General features: G+C 39.3%; 1 non-coding gene across 1 annotated transcript; it reads right to left on the bottom strand.

The window, feature by feature from the left end:
* Positions 1-22,876: 22,876 nt before the first annotated feature.
* Positions 22,877-23,007, bottom strand: LOC123326676. The gene has a single exon (XR_006541247.1). It is a non-coding gene; the product is annotated as a small nucleolar RNA SNORA63 (small nucleolar RNA).
* Between the last annotated feature and the right edge of the window lie 255 nt (positions 23,008-23,262).

Below are 23,262 nucleotides of genomic sequence, written 5' to 3'. Positions count from 1 at the left end.
AGTAAGTGTTCAAAGAGAAGAAACTGATCAAGAACATTGGAGAGGAGTCAGTGATAAGTACCTTGTCCTCACAGGCACAACTCTATTTTGAAAGGATGATTAAAAAATTTCCATAATTATTAGAAATGAGGTTAAAGTCCTAAAAATTTGGAGAGGGTCTGTTGATATGTCCAGTGTCCACTTGCTATTTAGTAAATCTACTTAACTAACCATCTGCAGTGTTTAAAATCATTCTCTTTCAAAATCACTAAGGTGTGTGGGCTGGTCTCATTTAGGCTCAGAGAGATCTGGATGGTAATGCCATGTACAGCTGCACAAGCTGTGGATTAAACAACATTCCTGCAATATGCACATAGACTTTAATGGAGAACAGCATCCCTTAGAATTGTATAATGTAGAGACTTTAATTCTGAAAATAATTCTAGAAGAATTTTTTCAGATGTATTTTAGCCTGTATTCAACCCAAATTGTATTAACATCAGTTTATTGCAGGTCAGATCACTTTTGGTTTCATCTACATGCAACAAATGTGAAAAGTAGTTTACCACAAATCTTTTTTCTTTGGAGGAGAGCTACTTGCATCCTCCTGTGGAATTTCTTTCTTTCTGTGCTTGTCTCTCTAACATGGGGTTGGAAAAGGGTACTCTGGTGTGTGGAAATTCAAGCAGGTGGCAAATAGGCAAGGGGTTACTTTGAGGGGTGGCTTACGTGGACACCAAATTCTCCCTCCCATAGAGTTGCCCTGGTATAAAGAAAACCGTTTCTAATTTTCAGCTTAAAAGAATGATTTCAACAGAAGAAGTACTTCATTTTCCTTCAGTGGTCTGACTCTCATCACTCAGAGTAGCTACTGATATTCTTACAACACTGGTATATTATGATGCCTAATTGAAGGCTGATGACACACATTTTGGTGTTATATAAGTTATTCTTAATGAATTAGGTACTCCCAAAATGCAAACTTAAAAAAATGCATTTATTTTTGTTTCTTGTATATATAATACCTGCCAATATATATTCTTAACTGAACCTTTATTAGAAAGTGTTCTACAGGCTGAGGTTTTCCTCCATCTCAATCCCTCTCCACCTTAAGTGTCCTCTATCTTCCAGGGGAAAGGGATGGCTGAATGTTATCTGGATGATTTCCACCAGTGCTCCCCAAGCCTCAATTCGCTGCCTACTGCCAGTCATTCGTTTGTGGGCAGCAGGCTTGGCCATACTGTTCTTATAGCTAGATTGGAGATTTGGGAAGCAATGACGATGATGGTCTTTATTTTTCTCTACAGAAAGGTATCCCAGAGAATGTCATTCCCTACATGATAGTTTGCAAAGAAAAGTGAGTGGGTTTAATTTATGATACTTAAAGAACTAACAATATCTTCAGAACTTCTTGGTCATATATATTAGTGAGTTTACTCCCTAAGGATTTCATTTATTTTGTGTGTGTTTCCTGTATTCTTTCATCATTATTGTGTTCTCCTACTTGTTCATTTGCATGTATTTGGAGTTGTGATTTCCTCCCTTTTTTTTTTTTCAGCTCTCCTCTATTCCTCAGCTCAGGTCACCCCGCCTGCTAATTTGTAAATTCCCTTAGTGTCCAAACAGGACTAAGCAGTAGGCTATAGGAAAACAGCAAGGGTCAATTCTTTTTTTCTGTGGGCTATGGAGAACTGGAACTGCTAGAGGCCATGGGATCTTAAGGAGTGCTCTGTTCACTTGAGCTACATTTCTGTTCTTTACTACAGACTTTATTATGTCAAATGGGAAAATAACTAGCTTGAATTCTTCTTTTGAGACTTTGATTGATTATTGGCAATAATAGTTTATAAAAAGGTTACTTTCTGTTAGATGTCATTTTGAACAGATTTGTACATTTTTTTGTGACTGTAATAGCCTGGTAGAAGGGAAGGTCAAATAAACATAAGACAAGAGATATAGACACAGCAGTTTAGTCATGACATTGGGAGACAATATGGTAGGAAATACAGAAATTTACTTTGCAAATAATATTTAGGAAAGCAGTAATTCTGTCTAGAAAGTTCAATTTTCTGTTTTTCCTTTCTCTTCTCATCCTCCTCTGAGGTTATTTCCCTAGGTCCTCTTGACTATACATATATGGCAAGCCTTAATTGAGGATATTAAAGCAGGAACTGATGAGCCATCTTCTTTATCGCCCATCTTCATCATCAAAGCTGCTGTCAGTCCTTAGTGGGGGACAATGAGACACAGATGTGTCAGTTATTTTGTTCTATGTGGATATTATAGATTTTTCTCCTTTCCTGACAAACCTACTCATAAATTATGTCCCTGTGGTCACTATGGGGATGAGCAAACAAGGAGATGGATGTATCAGTACAGATGTCTTACCTTATGTCTGCATTTAGAACAAGTAAGCTTGACAGAATTGTGCACCAAAAGGAGCGGATTTTACTGTATGTAAATTATTGCTCAATTTTTTAAAAAAGTAAGTATGTGTTTCTTTTCAATAAATGTTAGTAGATGATCTCCTATTTGCTAAGATCTGGGTTCAATTGTCAGGGGATGAGTTACCAGCTTTGTTCTTCTCTGTTTTTATACTCTATCCCTAATAGCTAGGATTTTCTGAAAGCAATTGTTGATACAGTGACAAAAACAGTATTACTTTCCAATATTCATCAGTATGAACTTGAGGCCATAATGTTTTAGGTTTACCTTAAATCTGACCTCTACCAATAAGTCTTCCCTGACCAAACTTTCCAAACAATTTATTAAAGAGGAGGAAATGGTTGATATTTGGGCAGCACCTCCTAGTTAGAAAAGTGAATTCTTACATGCTACCATAAATTTATTTCTCTACTCTTCAGATGAGGAAAGTCAAGCCCAAAAAAGTTAGAGAACTTTTTCACTGTACACAGCTCACTAGTAGGCCCAAACCCAGGGCTGCTGACTCCACTGTTCTACCACATCACATCACCTCCCAGATGTCCTATCCTTAATCTGACTTAGTCACTTGAGGACAGCACTGTTTCTTTTCCTCTCACAAGATGATCTTTATGGTTGGAGGGACTCAGAGTAGTCATTTCCTTCCTGCCTACAGTGTTATCTGAATATGAAACGATGGCTGGAGCCCAAAGAAGGGCAGAATGATTATGAATATGAGTATCTCCACACACTGGATATATGAATATAATGTCTCCACATACTTTCTCCATTTCTCTTGCATATTCACTTAGCTTTTGTTCAGCTTTTTTTTTTTTTAATTTTATTTATTTATTTGACAGAGAGAGAAAGACACAGCGAGAGAGCACAAGCAGGGGGAGTGGGAGAGAGAGAAGCAGGCTTCCCGCTGAGCAGGGAGCCCGATGCAGTGCTGGATCCCCCAGGACCCTGGGATCATGACCTGAGCCAAAGGCAGACACTTAAGGACTGAGCCACCCAGGCGCCCCTGCTCATCTTCTTTAAGTCAAGCTTTCTCTCTTGAACATCATTGCTGCTATTTTTTCCTCTTTTAAGATCATCTTCTGGAAATCTTCCAGTCTACTCACTCATATCCCTCATTAACAAAAATCTCTCCTCCCCTGAAAAATTGTCTCTAATGAAATCCAGCTGATCGTATCCTGCCCCATCTTTGACTTTCCATTTATCTTTACTCATTCATTGTTTGCTGTTTATTTAATACACAGATTTGTGATATCTTTAATGTTACAGTTACATATTTTTCTGCTCCATATATACAATTAAAACTTACACTCAGGTACTTTTTGATAACTTGATTGATTATATCTCACTTAGATTCCCCTTTTGTATTAGCCTATGAAACTTTAAGCTAAATATTTATTTTTATTTTTATTTATTTTTTTAAATATTTCTTTTTAAACAAAATTTCTGCTGAACCTATAAACAACTGAATATCTGTTTTCTTTGTAAAACCTGAGTCCCACTGGATGGGTCATAAGGGCTATGCACTGAATGTTTACCAACATATCTAGAGTCAGATTTGATTTTAATCCACTGATTCCACAAATCCATACTGAGCTCCAAGTTCGTGAAGACCCTGTGCTGGGCCCTGCTGTTATGAAAGATTCAATCCTGCCAAAATCCAAGATTTCACTTACAAACACTTAGGATAAACTTTGACCAACTGATACACAATCTTCCTCACAGAAACTTCCACCTCCAGGTATATATACAAAGACTGCCAAATGTGCTATTTAAATAACCATATCAATTTCTATTTCTTTTCTTAAATTCACATTTTTTTTAAGATTTTATTTATTTTTTGACAGAGAGAGAAAGAGACAGTGAGAGAGGGAACACAAGCAGGGGGAATGGGAGAGGGAGAAGCAGGCTTCCTGCGGAGCAGGGAGCCCAATGCGGGGCTTGATCCCAGGACCCTGGGATCATGACCTGAGCCGAAGGCAGATGCTTAATGACTGAGCCACCCAGGTGCCCCTTAAATTCACATTTTAAAGTAACTTAAAAGTGTGTTGGAATAATGATGAAATCAAGGGCAAAAACACATTTTTTTTTTCTTTCATTTTAAAAGCATGGGTGTCCTCTGCTCTCCTCCACCAACACACTTTCATTCCAAACAACACAGTCTGATTGTCTTTCAATATAAATGCTCACATCCCCAAGAAACAGGAGGAGCCAGAGAGGCAGCAGAAGGGGAGGTATGCCGAGAAAGGCATTGGTACCCTAAGGGACAATTTTTATCTCAGGAGAACTGACCTTTTAGAGAAAGCAAATTGAATTATCTTTCTCATCCTTTACTTTTGCTGTGACATCATTAAAATGCATGTTACATACCAACACTCGTTGTTTTGTATTCATAACCTTAAACTAAAATTAATCAGTTGTCACAATGACTTAACACATTTGTTAATGGTTCCTAGCCAAAAATCTGTATTGTCACAAGAAAAGCAGCTTTATGTATACACCCTTGAGACAAACAACAGAGGAGAATTAACTGGTGGACACTGAACACTTTTTTTCTCCTGTTCAGAAAATAGCCATCTTCATTTTCTTCTCTGGTTTTTGAACTAGTGCTTCTGTTTGATGTTTGACATGAAATTTGGTGCTTTGACAGGAAGAAACTCTTTTTGTCTAAGTCCAATTAATATAAATTAGATCCTACAAAGTTTAAAAAGTACATGAATTTAGCAAATAAGCATTTATTAAGCTCCAGTTTGGAGCCCAGACATTACCATGGATTCATTATTCAACACATATATTAAGAACTTAAGGAACTGGTGAAGATTTATTTATGAACGACTCAAAGCTGTTGCCTTTGAAAAACTCATATAGTCTTGTCAGGCAAAAGATGAATAAACAGTTAACTCATACCACCATGTTTTAAGTGCTCTAAACAAGATAAGTATATTCCCAAAAGATGAGGTTTGGGAGACAAAGAAAGGATATCTCTAGGGATTCATCAAAGCTGAATCTCGCATAGCCCTATGAAACCTACCTAGTGTTAAGTTGAAGCTGCACTGGGGAAGATGATCTGGAATATCATGCCAGGCAGAGGGAAAAACAGCGCCAAAGCCCAGAGAGGTGTGCTGAGGTGAGCTGGCATTTGGGGGACAGCTCAAATCACTGAAAAGTTTTAGGCAAGAGCAGGACCTGATCTGATTTGCAGTTTAGAATGCTCTCTGGCATCAGTGAGAAAATTTTTTGGAGTTGAGCAAAACCAAAGGAAGAAAGACAAAATTAGTTCATTTTTTTAGTGTTCCACATGAAAGATGATGGCAATGTGGCTTTTATAAAGGGAGTGAAGTTGAGGGTAGGAAGAAGTTGAATTCTGCATATGTTAAGGAGGAAGAAGAATCAACATGATTAGCTGGATGACCAGATATGTATGAAAGGCATTTAGGAGCAAGAAACATATAGCCTCCACTCTCCAGTACTTTATATTCTGTTTGAGAAAACACAACTAGGAAATTTAAGCCTTGATATTTCTAAGCAATTTCGTGTTGCAGAAGTAGCTGAACTTTGTAATTAGCTAATATCCTGCAATACCATTTATTAGACATAACCTAGAAATAGTTACTTCCCATGTTATGACCACTAATGTATGGAAAATATGTGGTACTAAGAGATAGTCTAAAAATACTAGTAAATATTGCTATAAAATGGCTGGTATGCTATTAGGAAAATAACACTAATTATATGTTAAATAGTTAAAGCAAAATAGTTAATTAATTTAAGACCTTTTTTTTCTTTTATAAGTCTCCAAGGGAGAAAGGAATCATTCTATTATGCAATTAGGAAATTGAATAGGTATATTTGTTTCAGAATATCTCTGGGCAGTAGATACCTCCCTGATCTATATTTGATCCCTATTAGTCATTAAGTTCTTTCTTATGTCTGACTGTGATCCCCCCAATTCGTTTAGGCCCTTTTGCTTTTATTGGATCGGCTCAGATTTCTTTTTGGTCTACCAAATGCAGTTATACTCTTTGTAGAGAGTGGCTTATCAGTATGATCTTATGTATCTTGCTGTGCTGGGACTATGGTTATTTTCCTTTTCATAGCTTTAAGAACATGCTAGCATATATCCTTAATACTTGTATGTTTTCTAAATATACCTCAACTAGTCACTACTATAAATGGGGAAGGAGAACAAAATAATTCATCTTAATTTTTCTGAAGTTTTCATTTCTGCTTCTAATTTAGAATTCCCTCTCAGAGAAACAGATATGGATGTTTGTTCATGCAACACATTCCCCAAGTAAGAATGAGGCATTTCCAGTCAAGTTGCTAAATATTCTTGGTACACAGGATGTACCCCCATCTTCTAACAGGAATCCAAGGCAAAGGACTGGACAATATAGACAAGTCAGGTCTATAGACAAGTCAGGTCTATATTGTATATATTACACACCACTGACTTATCTATATTGCACACCACTTAGATGCCAATATTTAATTCATCAAATAGCCAGAACATGCCTTGCCTCAGAAAAGAAAAATTGTAAGTTCATATTTTTTATTTTTAGTGCCCTAGCCTTTTCCTTCAGGGGAGACCTTCAGCTAGCCCACATTTTCTTGAGAGCTTGTTTGGAGGTTCTAGCAGGGGAGTGCAGCTACTCATATACCCTTGACTGAAGAACGGTCCTCCTCTATCGGGGAAGGTCGTCCTCTTCGACCGAGCACGCAGCTTCGGGAGGGATGCACATGGAGCGGTGAGGGAGGAAGGGGACACCTGCCCAGCCAGCCAGATCAGCCGAATCAACCCTGGCGATCAGTGGGGTGACAGATGTCGCAGCCAGATCGCCCTCACATCCTCAGCTAGCCCACATTTTCTTAAAATTTTCTATTCTCTGATCAATTTTTCCCAGGAAGGGATCTTGCCTAATTTAGGTATGTGTTTCAGATTGGGTACTATAACTCTCTGGGAGATTTTATTTTAGGCCCTCTCCATATTTGTGAAATGGAAGGTGTTGTTCCCTGTAAAGAAATGTAGGCACTAACACGCAGGCACTGGAGCTCATTGAGGGAGTAATAGGGGTCCTCCCCAGAGCCCTTTATATGCTGCCATAGAGCCACAGTCTAGTCTGCCTCTATATAAGGCAACTGTGCATATGAATAATGACTCAGTTCTTCCCTCCAGCTGTTAATGTTGGCGACCCACAGGGTCTGAATTTAGAATCCAATGCAAACTCTGAGGGTATATCCTTCAAGGTAGATAACATGAATGCAGCATCTGATACTGTGTGGTCAGGTCTGGACTCAGAACCTGGATTTTGGCCTGCTGATTGCTGGGGGGCCTTTGGTGAGCTACTCTGAGCTTTAGCACCCCCTTCTACAGTGTTAGGAGTGTAGACCCTATTTCATAGGGTTACTGTAAGGATCAAATGAGTATATGCATAAAGTTCCCAGCCTAGCACAGTGCCCAGAGTATAAGGTCTTATTAAGCGCCTCCTAAGTCAAAATCTGTGAGCTTTGGCTAAGTTTTCATTCTAGTTTCTGTCCAGGGTCTTCGTCTATGAAGCATGAAACAATGCTTTTGGGGTGTATGTGTGTGTGTGTGGAGGGGTGGAGTATGTAAAAGAAAGTTATCGTGGGTAGCTGCAATTTATAATGAATTCAATATGCCCCAGCCTTTCTAGTAACCTGTAATTAATACAGCTGTGATCAATTATCGGGCTGCCTAAAAGAAAGATATTCAGATACCTACAGTTATGAAACATCCAAAATAAATGTTTACCAGTGCATTCACATCCATGTCTTTCTAATTTTTCAGTGGTTTCCAGAGATCCCCATGTTCATTTAGTCTACTTCTCTGGCTCTAGGCAGAGTAGTGCATGCACTGACCAATCTTCAGTCTAGACTGCATGTGGTAGAGAGATGGACTGTGATGTATCCCATATGTGAATCTAACTCATCACAAACACAAACACTCTATAAATATCCTCTCAAAAAGGTCTGGCCCAAAAGCAAAATTGGAAGTATAGTAATGGCATTTGCTTAGAAACAAGATCAAAAAGTTATCACAATGCTGAGCAATAGCTGATGACTTTCCTCTTAGGCCAGAAGATTCCTTGAAACAGCTTAGGATAAAATAATGTCAATAATAACTTCTTTTCCATACATCATAACTATAAAATTAAGTTATAATTTTATTGTTATAATTATAAAACTAACCATCATGAGGCTTTCATTTCAATTCTATGTATATAGGGGTTTTTGTCCAGGATTCAAGATAAAAAGATTCACAAGTGAAAAGGAATGGTTGAAATATAAAGTGTAAAGTACCCATGTATTGAAAGTGAAGATATGATAACAAAAAGTCCTGCTCTTTCACTTCTCTAGCTCTATGTTTCTTCTGCAAGACTGTGTGCATGCGTGCGTGCGTGCATGCACAAGTGTGCGTGAAGTGGCCACCTATTCACAACCACCATCCTGTAAACATTTGCTTTAAGTCCACCTACCTCACTGGAATAAAATTATTTAAATTATTCAGCATCTAAAAGCACTAAAATGCACATGGGCCCAGTTGGCAGTTATTTTATGCCTATTAGGTCCTGCAGCCCACAATAAAGAAGGAGAGAGCTGGGCTTTTTCCAGCATCACAATGACACACTGTTCACACATCAAAAGCTATACAACAGAGTCAGTTGATGTTTATGGGTTCCTGTTTGCATGATGCCACTTTGGTAGCTCAGCTCTGAGGTTTCCTTTGAAGGGAGAGGGAATGGAATGTGTGGAAATGTTGATAGTAAATTCCACCCTCCCTCCTTAGCAGAACTAAAGGGTATAATTTCCAAAATGATCTCATCTGAAATTTAGATAACATTTGACTCTTTCATCCCTCTGTGAGACCTCTGTCCAGAGATAGAGGAACATTCACAGAATTCCCTGCTTTAATTTCTCACATAGGACTCTGAATAATACTCAACCCGAGCATGCTCATGTTTAATGCTTTTTTATGGAAGCAAATTTGCATTGGTAATAACCATGATATGGATTTGTTATGTAGTGTGCTACTCTCCCTCACCTGAGGACAGATTTCCAAAGTCTCATTGAGAAATAAAGTTTAGAAGGAATGGGTGCAGAAGATGGGGCAACCCAGTTTTCTCTGCATTTCTCCTTGGGTAAAGCCAAGGGTACTTGAATGCCTTTAGAGTGTATGCCCTTGGGTATTGAATATATTAAGGTCCAGCGGGTGTGTGGTGTATGTACACACTGAGGATATGGTGAGTATTTACTACCACGTAGTCATTGACACATTACAGTTTATAGAGTCAAGCTCATCATTCATACAAGTAATATATTCGTACAAATTGGACAAAGTAAGGAGAAGAGCCACAAAAATGACTGAGAGGATGAAGGAAGGCCGTAACGTAAGAGGAGAGATTAAAAGAATGTAGTGTGTGTAGCTCCATGCCGCTGCTGCTAAGGAGCTATGGTATCACAGCCTCTGCCTCAGGGCTGTGAACCCCCAAAGAGGAATTTGCAGGCTAGTAAAAGGGGCATTACTGAGAAGGAAATGAGCAGAGAGGAGCTGTCTGCATATCAGAGAAAAAAGTTTGTTGAAGTAGAAGCTATTAGGCAGCAGAATTACCTCCCTGGGGAGACAGTGGAGTGGGTGACCCCATTATAGGAGACATAAAAGCCTGGCGGGATGGTCCAGTTCCCCAGTATGCTGTAGGGAGGGCCTCCTCCCAGTCCCTTGGAGACTCCAAAGGGCTGGAGGATGGAGTGTGACTCCTCCATTTCTTACCATTTATGGTTCCAGTTTGGTGCTGAGATGAATACTGAAGGCAGGACGCTCCATTACCAGGATCTGACGCCAAGGTTAGATTTTATAATCCTCTGATACATATTTAGGTATTACCATCAGACTCTTTTCTTAAAGCTTTGATATATGTAAATGAAATAAAACCTCTAGGTTGCTTTGGAAACAGCATCATTTGATGCACACTTTAATCTGGAGGCATTTTCCCAAATATTTTTTAAAAATGTACATGTATGTCCTGTGGGGAGTTGGGTAGAAAATGAACCTGTTTGAACTGCAATTCATCTCAAAGTTAACTGTTTTTATGCAGCCTATGTTCTGTGTGTGCGTGCCAAATCTGCAGCCATGCTAATGGAATACTAATATATTCTTCCTAGGCGGACGGATCGAGGTTTGAAAGGAAACAAAAAAATAAAATAAAAAGAAAAGAACAAATGAAAGAAATTGGAGCCAGTTGGATTGTGGGGTCACAGCCACAACCCCCTGGGGGAAGGACAGGGGGAAAGAGAGGCAATGCTTTCTCTTTATCTTGCGAGCAATTACTGGCAATTTGTTCTGGCCAGTAAAACTTCTGATATTATCATGGTTGCTGAGTAATTTATCATCAAAGTTTAATGTGAAAACAGGTGACTGTGTAATCACCAATCTAGGAACAGAAATAGAATCGTTATTATTTCTGCCTGAAGAGAGAGATTTTTTTTTTTCTGTCAATTGACTTAACGGCCAAAAGGCTGTTCATCATATCACCATGAATTATAAAACCTCTATTAAATATTCATAAAAGTTTTGAAATGAATGTGTGATAGAGATGAAAGCTGGGCTAATTTAAATACCTACCAGACCTGTCTTAATTACAGAGGTAAAATGAGATATAAAAATTATAGCAGCAAAGAAAAAAACTTGAAACAGTTCATTCCATACATTATAGAAAATGCCTTTGCAAGCCACCATACACAAAGCCGGGAGCTCACTGGGCAGCACTGATTGCCATCTCCCTTAAAGCATTACTGAAATGCAGTTGGTGATGTCTTTCTTCTACAGGAAATAGAAGAGAAGCTTCTATGAAACTTTAGGCCAAATGATTTGTGCTGGCTCTCCGAAATGTAAATAAAAATCCTAACTGTAGAAGCACATCCATTTGCACCTGCTCAAGTCCTTAGGAAAAAAAAAAAAAATCATGTGAAGCTGAACAAAAGTCAGGATGTGACCAAAAGAATGCAATAAAAATTTCCTCTAATTTTTCATACTATGATTTTGTGGATTTCATGGACTTGTGAAAATAACACATAATCTGTTTTGTTTTGTTTTAAGCTTGGGCTATTATAACCTCTTCTGCCATCTTAAGAGGGACATTCTCCAGAGGTGGTAGAATGGTCATAGAAGAATCAATCAGAAGCCAAGATATATTCATGCTCCCAAATAACCTCAATCATAATTTGCTAAGCAAAGGCATTTCCTGTTCCTCCACAAATCAGGGTAATAGGAATGCAGTTATAATTTTGATCTTCTATCTTCAGGCAAATATCAAACCTGACATTAAGGGCTATAGTATTTGTGAATTGATCATTAGTACTAATTTATATTTTTCTCAAGGTGATCCTGTGCTCTCAAATATTTCTTTAAGTGAATACAGATGTTTTGATGGGCATAAAGAGGACAGGAGAAAAGGATGCTTTCAGGGGCATAGGTCTATGTTATATCATTACGGACTCTCAGGCTAAAAGTCAGGTACCAGCTGGCTTGACCTTGAACAAGGTGCTTCACCTTGCTGAGTCCCAGTATTGGCATCTGTAAAATGAGGGGATTAATTTGGTGGTGGCTAAAGACCCATCCAACTCTAAAATTCTGAGAGTCCACAATTATAAATAGGATGATAAGATGCTCTCTGGCTCTTAGGCTGCCACCCAAGAGAATGAATTCCAGTTTTAATTTCCTTTTTGGTGATAGGAAATCTGAAGACAGGCAAGGTTAAATGACCCACCCGGAGGCCCAGAGCAATCAGTGATGGAATCAGAGCCTCAGCTCACAGCCCTGGTCCCTGGCTTCCAGTTTTATCAGCTTATTGAGACCGAGTCTTTGAGGATGTTTGTTAGCATCTTACTGGCTTATTCAATATTGACATCCTGGATGATACCATTGATTCAGTGGAAATTTCTATTTTTTAAATATTTCATAAATAGATATTGCCTGTCCAATGAAATTTTAGGTTCCTTAGCAAACATATATATATATATATATATATATACACACACACACAATACACATATATTGCTTGGCATTTATTTAATGTTATTTAATGCCCTATTACCACAAATAATCTGGAAAAGTTTAAATTGAAAACACAGGAACAATATCAGTAAAATCCAAGGAGGATATTTTGGGCTGGGAAGTTACTGAGAAGTATTATTAAAGAAACAGATTGTAAAATATATATATTACTCTCTTCCTTTACATTCCTTCCCTTCTTCTCTTCCTTACATTTTTAAATTTTAACTTAATTTAGTCAATTTCTTTCTCATTAGTCTGCCAACATCCTTCCCGAGCATTGCTTAAGCACCTCTGATCACTTCTCTTAACCAAAGCACTCTATCTCTAGAAGCACCTCAGTAAGCTAGAGGCTGGCATCCAATAGTGGAGATGCCAAAGTCAACTTGTAAGGACAGTCACCTTTTGATGGCTTGTATAGATAAATATACCATTAACCAGATCAGTCAAGCCAAAGTCATACAAAGTCATATATTTTTGTTTTTTATGGAAGATAAGTAAGTCCAGCTTCAGGTCGAGATTTGGTTCTTAGGTCAGAGTGTTGTAAGGAAGGGAAGAGGAAGGAAAAAGACCAAAGAGTAAAAGCAGAGAAAGAAGAAGAAGGATGTCACCGAGACACACTAGGATGGACTCTGTGATGAGAATGACTACAAATGTGTACAGTGGTTGCAAACCATGGCCATGGTGGCACTCAAAGTTTCCCAGTCTCATCTTCAGGTGCTCTATATGCGCTCTCATAGTTACCATAAATTTGATCCAATTTTTATTTCAGAAGAATCTTCACCTTACACACATTCTCATACCAACATAAGATTCCAGGACCTAAACACAATGGCTAAAAGGTTGCTTGATATAATGTTTAGGTTACCTATTGCATAAAAAAAGTACTCTAAAACTTAGCAGGTTGAAACAACACGCATTTTGTTATTTCTTATGATTTGTTGCTAGACTGAACTCACTTGAGCAGTTCCTCTCATCTCCATGACACTGTTGTATCTACTGTTATCTGGGGGTTCAACTGTGCTGAATCTTACATGATAGTTCACTACATGACACATGACTGGCAACTGGTACTAGCTGTCTGGCCAAACAAAGAGAACTATGGTTCTCTTCCATACAGACTTTCCATGTACCTTTGGCTTCTCAAAGCATGGCAATGGGTTACCAAGAGCATTTGAAAACCCAGAAGTGTCTGTCCCTTTTTAGGCTTAAGCCTTGAATTAGCTCAGTGCCACTTCTATCACATTCTGTTGGTTAAAGCAAGTTACAAACTCAGCCCAGGTTGAGGTGTGGGGGTTCAAGTGTGGGCGCTCACTTGAGTTGTTCAAGTGTGGGGACTCTACAGGGTATGATGCACAGTTCATTTTCTCTACAATGGGCTCCCTGACAGAACTGGGGAAGTGCCATGTGCTCCTCTATCCCAAGTGTGGGATGGAATCTGGAGAACTCAACTCATTAAGCAACTCTCTTCCAGGCAAGATACCCACTAGAATGCATGCCCATTCTAACAGCACTCCAGAGCAAATGGGACTCCACTCTCTACAAACATGTTGTATTAACCAAAACAGCATTTAACTCATGGCCCATTTCCATTATTTCTTTCCTTTGTGGAGATGAAAAAGCCTGGCTAATGCCCTTCCTACAATGTTCTTCCTGTACTTGAAAACATAGGCTGGGTCTATATATATAATTTGGCTTAGAAAAATATAGTTGAAAACTACACTTAGCAATAGGTTACTAATTATTCTTAAAATAATGACAACCTCCTTATTTTTTTTTTTTTCAAAACTCAACTTTTGGGAAGGCAATCTCTGATCATGTAAAGATTTGACTTGTTTAACTTCTTCTAAGTGTCTACTTAAGACTATTCAGTAATGTTTGTCAACTCTGAGTCAATTCTTTATTTTACCCACAAATTTCTATGACATGTATAAGCATCAGGCTGACCTCTTCCTGTGAAAAGTAGTTTTTAGGGTCTACTTTGAAACAGTAGCTGGGGTCACTTTATCACAGAAATGATGACACTTAGCTGAGGGCTCAGAACATTAGGGTGTCCAAATTTATGACCACTCATTTTTAACTATCTACTTCATCCATTGAGCTCTTTTATCAGCATGCTTGAAGGTTGGCAGTCCAGCTTTAGCTCAGATGGCAGCTGTTAGAGCCAGGGAAGGAGAGAGCTGATGTTGAGGAAACTTGATATGAACAAACACTATGTTATGTGCTTGGATATAATGGTGTATTTAAGCTGCAAACCACGATAGTCTTATGCCATGTACAAGCTGCAAGCCACGATATTCTTACACCATGTAAAAGCTGAGATGTAAGGGTTTCAAGTCATTGAACTACAAATGATCTTTTTTAGATTCTTTTAACTATTATTAGATTGTTCTAATGCTGAGCCCAAATCACTCTTGCTTATGATTTTACCCTATTATTCTTAGTCTACCACTTAGGGAGATAACATTTCATTTTCTCACCTTCATACCTCCAATCCCTTATCTCTTATGTCATGATTTTGTCTCATATTTAATAAAGAAATTAGAAAAATTCCAGACAGGAACTTCTTTAGCTATCAAAGGCCAAAGCTTCCACCCAGGTGCAATTAAGTAAGCCCATAGTCACTGCCTGCTTCACTGGGAGACTGGTACTCCCTTGAGCCCATAGCCCAATCCAGATATTGCCGGTCTTATCTGCTCCCCTTAAGGTAAAACAATTCAATTTTTCTATATCCATTGTGCCAGATTCCTCACTTCTCAATCTGTCTTCAATCTATTCCATTTGAGCTCAATCTTTCGCTGCACCCAAAGTCAACTAGTCAATGTCAGTAACATGCTCCATCATGACAAATCCAAGGACCACTTGTCTGTCCTTAATAGTGCAGCAGCCTTTTACATGGTTTCCCACCCTTTCTTCTTGGGACTTTTTTTTTTTTTTAAAGATTTTATTTATTTATTTGACAGAGAGAGAGATAGCGAGACAGGGAACACAAGAAGGGGGAGTGGGAGAGGGAGAAGCAGGGGGAGTGGGAGAGGGAGAAGCAGGGGGAGTGGGAGAGGGAGAAGTAGGAGGAGTGGGAGAGGGAGAAGCAGGCCTCCCACGGAGCAGGGAACCCGATGCGGGGCTCGATCCCAGGACCCTGGGATCATGACCTGAGCTGAAGGCAGACGCTTAACGACTGAGCCACCCAGGTACCCCTCTTGGGACATTTTTTATAATAATAGGGAAAACTTTAGGGACATCATGTTCTCCCAGACATCTTCCTACTCCACTGGCAACCACTGCTAGCTCCTGTTTATTGGTTCCCCATTTATTGCCTGACCTCTAAATGCCAGAGTGCTCCAGAGATCAATCCCAGGTCCACTTCTCTTTTAAAATTTAATTTTTATTTCTAGTAAAATATGAAGCTATAAAAAAACTCAAATTGTGCTATAAAACAACTAAAAGCGACATGTCCTGTCCCATGCCTCCCCAACTCCCAACTCCACTCCCTGGAGGCATCTACTTTTAATGGTTTCTTATGGCAATTACCTTCATCTTTGTAAAACATTTATCTTACAACTTTTAGATGTAACAGTTTTATATATTATATATTCATATTTCCTCCATGGAAGATAGTTATTTCATCCTCTTACTCAATGTCCCTATTTACTTCCTATCCTTCTCAAGAGTTATATTTAAAAAATGGTTATTTTTATCATTTAATTTATTGTCACTATTAAATAGTGCCGAACCAAGTAGTATGCCAGTATTCTATTTTGCTTTGGGTACCATTGTCTTTTCTGGTGCCATTACACTTGTTCATTATTCTATCATTACCTTAGTTTTCTATATTATTTTTCTTAGTTGTCCCCTGCCCCCCCAAACTCTCCAGTGGGATGACTAAATAATTATTAATATTTCCTCCTAGAGAAGTTGCAGTTACACTTGCAGCCCTTCCCCTTGTAGATGGAGTCAGCCCCAGCAGGAAATAGAGTCGCAGGGTTCTACACTTCATACAGTTTTACCCCCAACTCATCATGATATTATAATATTCTTCACAATAGCAGCTGCATTTTGGAGCCCATTAATGACAATTTAAATAAGAAAGAAATACTTGTTATAAGTAATCTCAACTAAAGAGGACTGTATGGGATGGATCACTGGATCAATATATCGAGAGAGTCTAAGATTCACACTATGAATATTTTTCTTATAGAGCCTACATAAACAGTGGTACAATCCTTGTTTGGATAACGGTATCTATACAGTTCTCTTTGTAACAAGTTTGAGATAAAACACACATGTTAAAGTATTCAGAAGTGACTTTTGGGTTGTGGTTGTGATAACAGTGACAGTACTGGACAAGTTGAGGAACATTGGGAATTTAGGGTTACCATAAGAGTAGATGAAGGGTGTTTGCATGGCTTTGACTTTCTCAGTTCTCAGTTTAATGTGTAGACTCAAGTAGTTTGGATAAAGAAAAAAAATTAAAATGTGAATATATGAACAGTTATATGAGCAGATACAATCTGAACACTGGTGCCTTTCAGAGGAAAGAACAATGAGATCACTGTATAAAAGAGAAGGAAGTGTGCTATTTTTGCACATGTATTTTGTTTGAAAAAAAAAATAAAACAAAAACTCAGGACTATCACAGACCCTCCACTTGCCTTTGCTCTACAATCATTGTTCTTGCCATCAACCCAAAATGAAGCACTGACTTAAGCATGTTTAGTTGTGTTAAAAAAATGAGATGATATTTCATAGGGGTTCACTGGTGTCACATGTTATTTTTTCCAAATTTTTTTTTTTTAAAGATTTTATTTATTTATTCATGAGAGACAGAGAGAGAGAGAGAGGCAGAGGGAGAAGCAGGCTCCCAAGGAGCAGGGAGCCCGACGCGGGACTCGATCCCAGGACCCTGGGATCGTGACCTGAGCCGAAGGCAGATGCTTAACCGTCTGAGCCACCCAGGCGCCCCATTTTCCAAATATTTTTAATATGCATATGTAAACCAAGCCTTTCTGGGTTCACAGAAAATGAACTATAAGAACACTAGCTTGTACTGTTACATATTTATATGTACTACAAATAACAGAGATCATTAACAAATATTATAAAGTATAAAAGTATATAAGCAATGCCCTTTACCTTGTAATCAATTTTATATAGTCCCCCCGAATCTCTTTGTGACCTCACTTAGGCAGCATCAGGGCACAAGTGCTGAAATGTAGAAAATTTGTCCTATCAGGAACTAGGGATGCTTGAGGGCCACTGAAATTGATAGCTTTGGACCTCTTGGAAGGCTGGCAAGAGGAGGGACTATCAAACACAGATACTTTAACTCTCCCCACCTCTCCCCTTCTACCACCAAGTGATATGACTAGTTTTATCATTTCCTAGTTACGGAGAGACCACTCCTTTTTTCTCTGGTGTAGCACTGAACAAAGAGTAGAGAGTTTCCTGTTGTTTCCCTAATTTAGCAGCCAAAACAAGAGATAAACTCTGAAAAAGACCATTATGCTCAGACATAGCCAAAGTGGACTGTAATTCACTGCAATAACTTAAAATTCACCAAACACACCTGAGTATTTATAGACAAATTCTCTGTCCTAGCATGGGGATTGGGGAGGGGGGAGATGCTGAATACTATGGAAACACTGATGAGAAGTCAGACAATCTCAGCCCCCAATCCATTCCAATACTGGTGGTGAGAAATGACAAACACACATGAAATAGTAGGGAAAGCCAGCTCAAAACATGAGCTATTACCATCATTACTGACATCATTCTGGTGGTCATTATCTTCATCAGAAGTGGCAGTCTAGAAGTCAAGCATAAAATTATTGTTTTTGACATCGTTTGAGATGGTGAGGGCAGGATCAGGTGAGTTGGGGTTATCAAGAAGAGGGAAGCATAACTTGTGAGAGGAAGAATGATTGAAGCTGGGTCTTACACAGAGTATGGGCTTAAATAGATGGAAGGCAGGAAGAGGAGCATTCCAGCCAGAAAGACGTGGAAACAAAGATTTAAGCAGGGAGTAGAGGGGCGCCTGGGTGGCTCAGTTGGTTAAGCGACTGCCTTCGGCTCAGGTCATGATCCTGGAGTCCCGGGATCGAGTCCCGCATCGGGCTCCCTGCTCGGCGAGGAGCCTGCTTCTCTCTCTGACCCTCCCCCCTCTCATGTACTCTCTCTCATTCTCGCTCTCTCAAATAAATAAATAAAAATCTTTAAAAATAAAAAAAAAAAAAAAAAAAAAAGCAGGGAGTAGAGATTTGATGAAGAGATGGAAGCAGAGTTTAAACAGTGAAAGGGACAATGGGAAGAAAGGAATCACATATCACATGCATTCCAACTAAATGACATTCCAAAGTTTGGATTTTGGGTTATAAGTGCTTGCAAGGCAGCAGAAGATGACCTGGAATCCACACTATAGGTACTGACTCTGAGGGGAAGAAATTGTAGGCCCTACCTGGCTTGCATCAGTCAAGGATCCATAAGAAGTGACCTGCCCTTTGTGGTCACCATATATATCTACACCCCATCCTATACCCCTCACCCTTGACCTGGAGTCCATGAAACCATGGATGGTGGGAGTTAGGTGGAATGAGGATTTTAGATGATTTTGAAGATGAATGATAAAGGCTACGTGATGGAGTAAGCTTGGGAAGGGTCAGACTGTGGGCAGCACATGCACCAGCGGCAAGTGGAAGCTGTGGCACGGGGCAGTGAGGATGCTGGCTATGTTGGGTTAGGAATCAGAACTAATTACATGGCAGTAATTGCTATTATTTAAGCACTTACTATTACTAAGCCCTGTAATGTATGCTTTTAATATACTGTCAATTTAATTTTTATAATAAATATATTAATTAAAAAGTAGTAATATTTTCTAACATTCATCACACCTTTAGATCCTCCAGTCCCAGTCCTAAATAATCACTCATTTGTAGTGGATGTGGATATAGACTCTTGCCCCAGATGATTCACCCAAACTGATTGTGATACTTCCTTTTCACCCCTGCCAGTAATTGGTTTAAGGAAGCAAAGGCCTAAGATAATTTGTGCCAATAATAAGAAGGAGATCATATTAGGAAGCTTCCAGCAACAAAGTATTTCACTGTCAGGTAAAGCAAGGGAAACCTGCCTCTCTTTCCTAGAGGACGCAAGAATGTGTGCTTTCCAGGTGATGTTAAAAGTATCTTGGGATGAAAGAGGAAGCCAGTGTGGGGTCAGAGCCCACACACATTGGGGACATGCAAAAGAACCTAAAAAAGGGAACTGAGCCCTAGTTGCAGCATGCATGCTGCTTATACTCAACTACCTTTCAGGGGATCAATGTTATTCATGATTTTAGGCCATTGGAGCCTTCTTGAAACCTGAAGCTAAAAGCATTCTAACATATAATTCTCATGGCAACTCAATGAAGCATATACTAACACAATCCCCACTTTACAGGTGATGAAACCTAGACACAAAGAGATTGAAAAACTTGCCTAAAGGCACACAATTGTTAGATGTTGGAGCCAGGATTTTAAACAAGAGCATGTGAATCCAGAAGTCATATTCTTATTCCCTATACTATCCAGTCTCAGGAGGAATGCAAGTAATGTCCTTCTAGTGACGAGAAGTTCAGATTCAATGCTATCCACCAACTCCAAACCCAGCGATGTCAAAAACAATAATTTTATGCTTGACTTCTAGACTGCCACTTCTGATGAAGATAATGACCACCAGAATGATGTCAGTAATGATGGTAATAGCTCATGTTTTGAAGATTTTTTTTAAAGATTTTATTTATTTATTTGAAAAAGAGAGAAAGAGACAGCACGAGCAGAGGGGAGGGGCAGAGGGAAAGGGAGAAGGAGACTCCCCACTGAGCAGGGAGCCTGATGCTGAGCTTGATCTCAAGACCCCGGGATCATGACTTAACCAACTGAGCCAGCCAGGTGCCTCTGTTTTGCAGATTTTATAATGTGCCAGGCATTGATCTAATCCCTTTATAAAAGTTGACTTAGTCTTTCCCCAACCTTATAAGGTATATTCTCTATTATTCTCTATTATTCTCTACATGTTAGAAATAAATACACTGAGGCACAGCAAAATTAATGCCTACGATTCATTGGCATCCAGAACAACCATGTCCTGAGCACTGTATTCAGAGGTTTGCAGTCATTATCTTGAACTGTCTCATTGCCCAACGGCAATGAAAAAAATGTTATCACCATTTTGTGGATACGGAAACTGAAGCACTGAGTTTAGTAACTTGAAGAACACATAGCTTATAAACACAAGAGTCAAATTCAACCCAGTCTGTCCCTCTCCAAGTCTCCTCCATTACTGCCTCAAGCTTCCATGAATATGGAACATGAAGTATAGGCATCCTGAGACCCTGGGCTTTGGCCTTCTGGACTCTGCTTTGGGAAAAACCCCACTTTTCAGCTTCACTTGGGACAGCAGACACTCAGAGCTGCAGAAAGTGCACCTGCCACAGAACCTTACTTATCTGGAGATTCCTGGAGGTCTGGCCTTTAGAGGGACAGTGCTGGACATGCGCCTCAGTTTTAATCAAATTGGACATGTGTGGAGAGGAGCTTTCCTTGTGGTATTGCTATATTTCTTCGTCTGGTCCCAGGTTATACACAGAATTGCAATGGCACAGGTCAACACTTCTACAGAGGGAAGAAAAGAGGTCAGTAGAATTGCTTCTGCATTTCCAAAGGTCTGTGGCTTAGACGAGATTTTATTCTCATGCTCATCTGATCCATGTCAGCTCACCTTCTCTGTGAATGTGCACTGGCAGGTTGGTGGCTGATACTTGCTTTGACAAGACTCTGTTTCTTAGTGAGCACAGAGATTTAGTGCAGCAAAAGAAATTGGTGCTGCCAACCCCATGCTGACACCGTTTCCCATCTATAAAACTTTTCAGCCTGTCAGAATCTGGGGGATGAACCTCAAAAGTTATCTGCTATGGCTAATAAAGCTGGAATGTGCTTCATTCTGTGATCTTAATTACTCTTTGATGGTTTTGGAAATTTTCATGTAAAAGGGAAGATCATATCTCAAAGAGTAAAATCCTAGAATATTAGCGCTGGAAGGGACCTTACAGATGATTCATCCTTTCACTCTAGATACAGACAAAATGGATCTTAGAGAAGTGAAGTGTCTTGTTTGAGTCACACAGGCTATTTTAATCAGATTCTAGCTAAGACTCAAGGGCTAGCCATTGGTTATCCTCCTTTCAAGTACATTATATTGTACTTTCTTTTGTTCTACAAATAATTATGTATATAATCCAAATACCTACTTGTTTGTTCGCTGAATAATATGATGGGCTCAGGTAGCACATGAAAGATAGTGCACTGTATCAATGAACTGTGCAGAATAAGGGCAACAGGAGAATAATAGGGCATACACAGTGTGGTCAACCACAATATGTTCTTTCCTTCTCTATCTTCCTCTCATTCTCTCATTGCTTCTCTCTGTCTCTCTCTCTCTCTCCTGCTCTCTTTAACAAGAAATACCTCAATTATCTAAAAATTACTTATTCTGATGTTTTAACCATAAAATAGTTGACTATCAAGAAAAAAACAGGGCGCCTGGGTGGCTCAGTTGGTTAAGCAACTGCCTTCGGCTCAGGTCATGATCCTGGAGTCCCGGGATCGAGTCCCACATCGGGCTCCCTGCTCGGCGGGGAGCCTGCTTCTCCCTCTGACCCTCTCCCCTCTCATGCTGTTTCTCTCTCTCTCTCTCTCTCAAATAAAAAAAAAAGAAGAAAAAAACAATAATCATAAACTTTATATAATAAAAATAAAACTTTCACTTACACCTAGTTAATTTTATTATACCAACAAGTTAACTATCTTGGGTATCCTACCTGCTTATCAAAGCCCATTAGAGGTCTATGTTTAACCAGAGGCTGGGGAGGTGCAGAATGATATTAGCTACTAGCAAGAGAAGAAAAAGAAAATTTGAAGAAGTAATGGGCAGTCTGACACTTGCAAGAAAGCCCAATATAGGACCAAATTACCCTAAAATATAATTCCTCATCTCATGCAGTATGTGAAGACAGGCAGTCCCTTCCTCTGTAATAAGGCATTTATCATTACATAAAAACTCATGTTTGTAACATTAAACATGTATCACCAAGAGTTAAACTGTGATGTTTGGGTTATGGGTTGTTTTTTTTTTCAAAGATTTTATTTATTTATTTGACAGAGAGAGACGCAGCAAGAGAGGGAACACAAGCAGGGGGAGTGGGAGAGGGAGAAGTAGACTCCCCGCTGAGCAGGGAGCCCGATGCAGGGCTCGATCCCAGGACCCTGGGATCATGACCTGAGCTGAAGGCAGACGCTTAATGACTGAGCCACCGAGGCGCCCCTCAAGTCAGTGTTTTACTTGGTAAACATGTCTGAGACCATGCATCCCTGGCTGCTAAGCACCATGGCGGACAGGGCTAGAAAGGTAACAGCTTTATTTTGAGCAGGGGGCAAAGACAAGGCAGCACTTTACAGCTACATTGTAACTAGATCCTGCATTGGGTTATGTTTAAGAAGGCAAGAAGAAAAGCTTCTTCCCACTCTTCTCTCAAAAAAAAAAAAAAAGAGAGAATTTAAATGATCACTGTCATTTATCTAAGAAAGTTAAACTTTTTCAGATTGCTGAACTTTTTGTTATTGCTGCAACTGGTATAAACACTAAATATTGTTGATCCCTCAGAAAAATCAGAGGGCTGAAGAAGATGGTATCTGGTGAGAATCTTTGTCTCTTGCATGTTGGGGAAAATATACCTT

The sequence above is a fragment of the Neomonachus schauinslandi genome, chromosome 14, assembly GCF_002201575.2.
Source record: "Neomonachus schauinslandi chromosome 14, ASM220157v2, whole genome shotgun sequence".
In the NCBI taxonomy this organism is placed as follows: Eukaryota; Metazoa; Chordata; class Mammalia; order Carnivora; family Phocidae; genus Neomonachus; species Neomonachus schauinslandi.
Note: the sequence above shows the minus strand (reverse complement) of the source record. Positions and strands in the feature narration are given on the sequence as shown.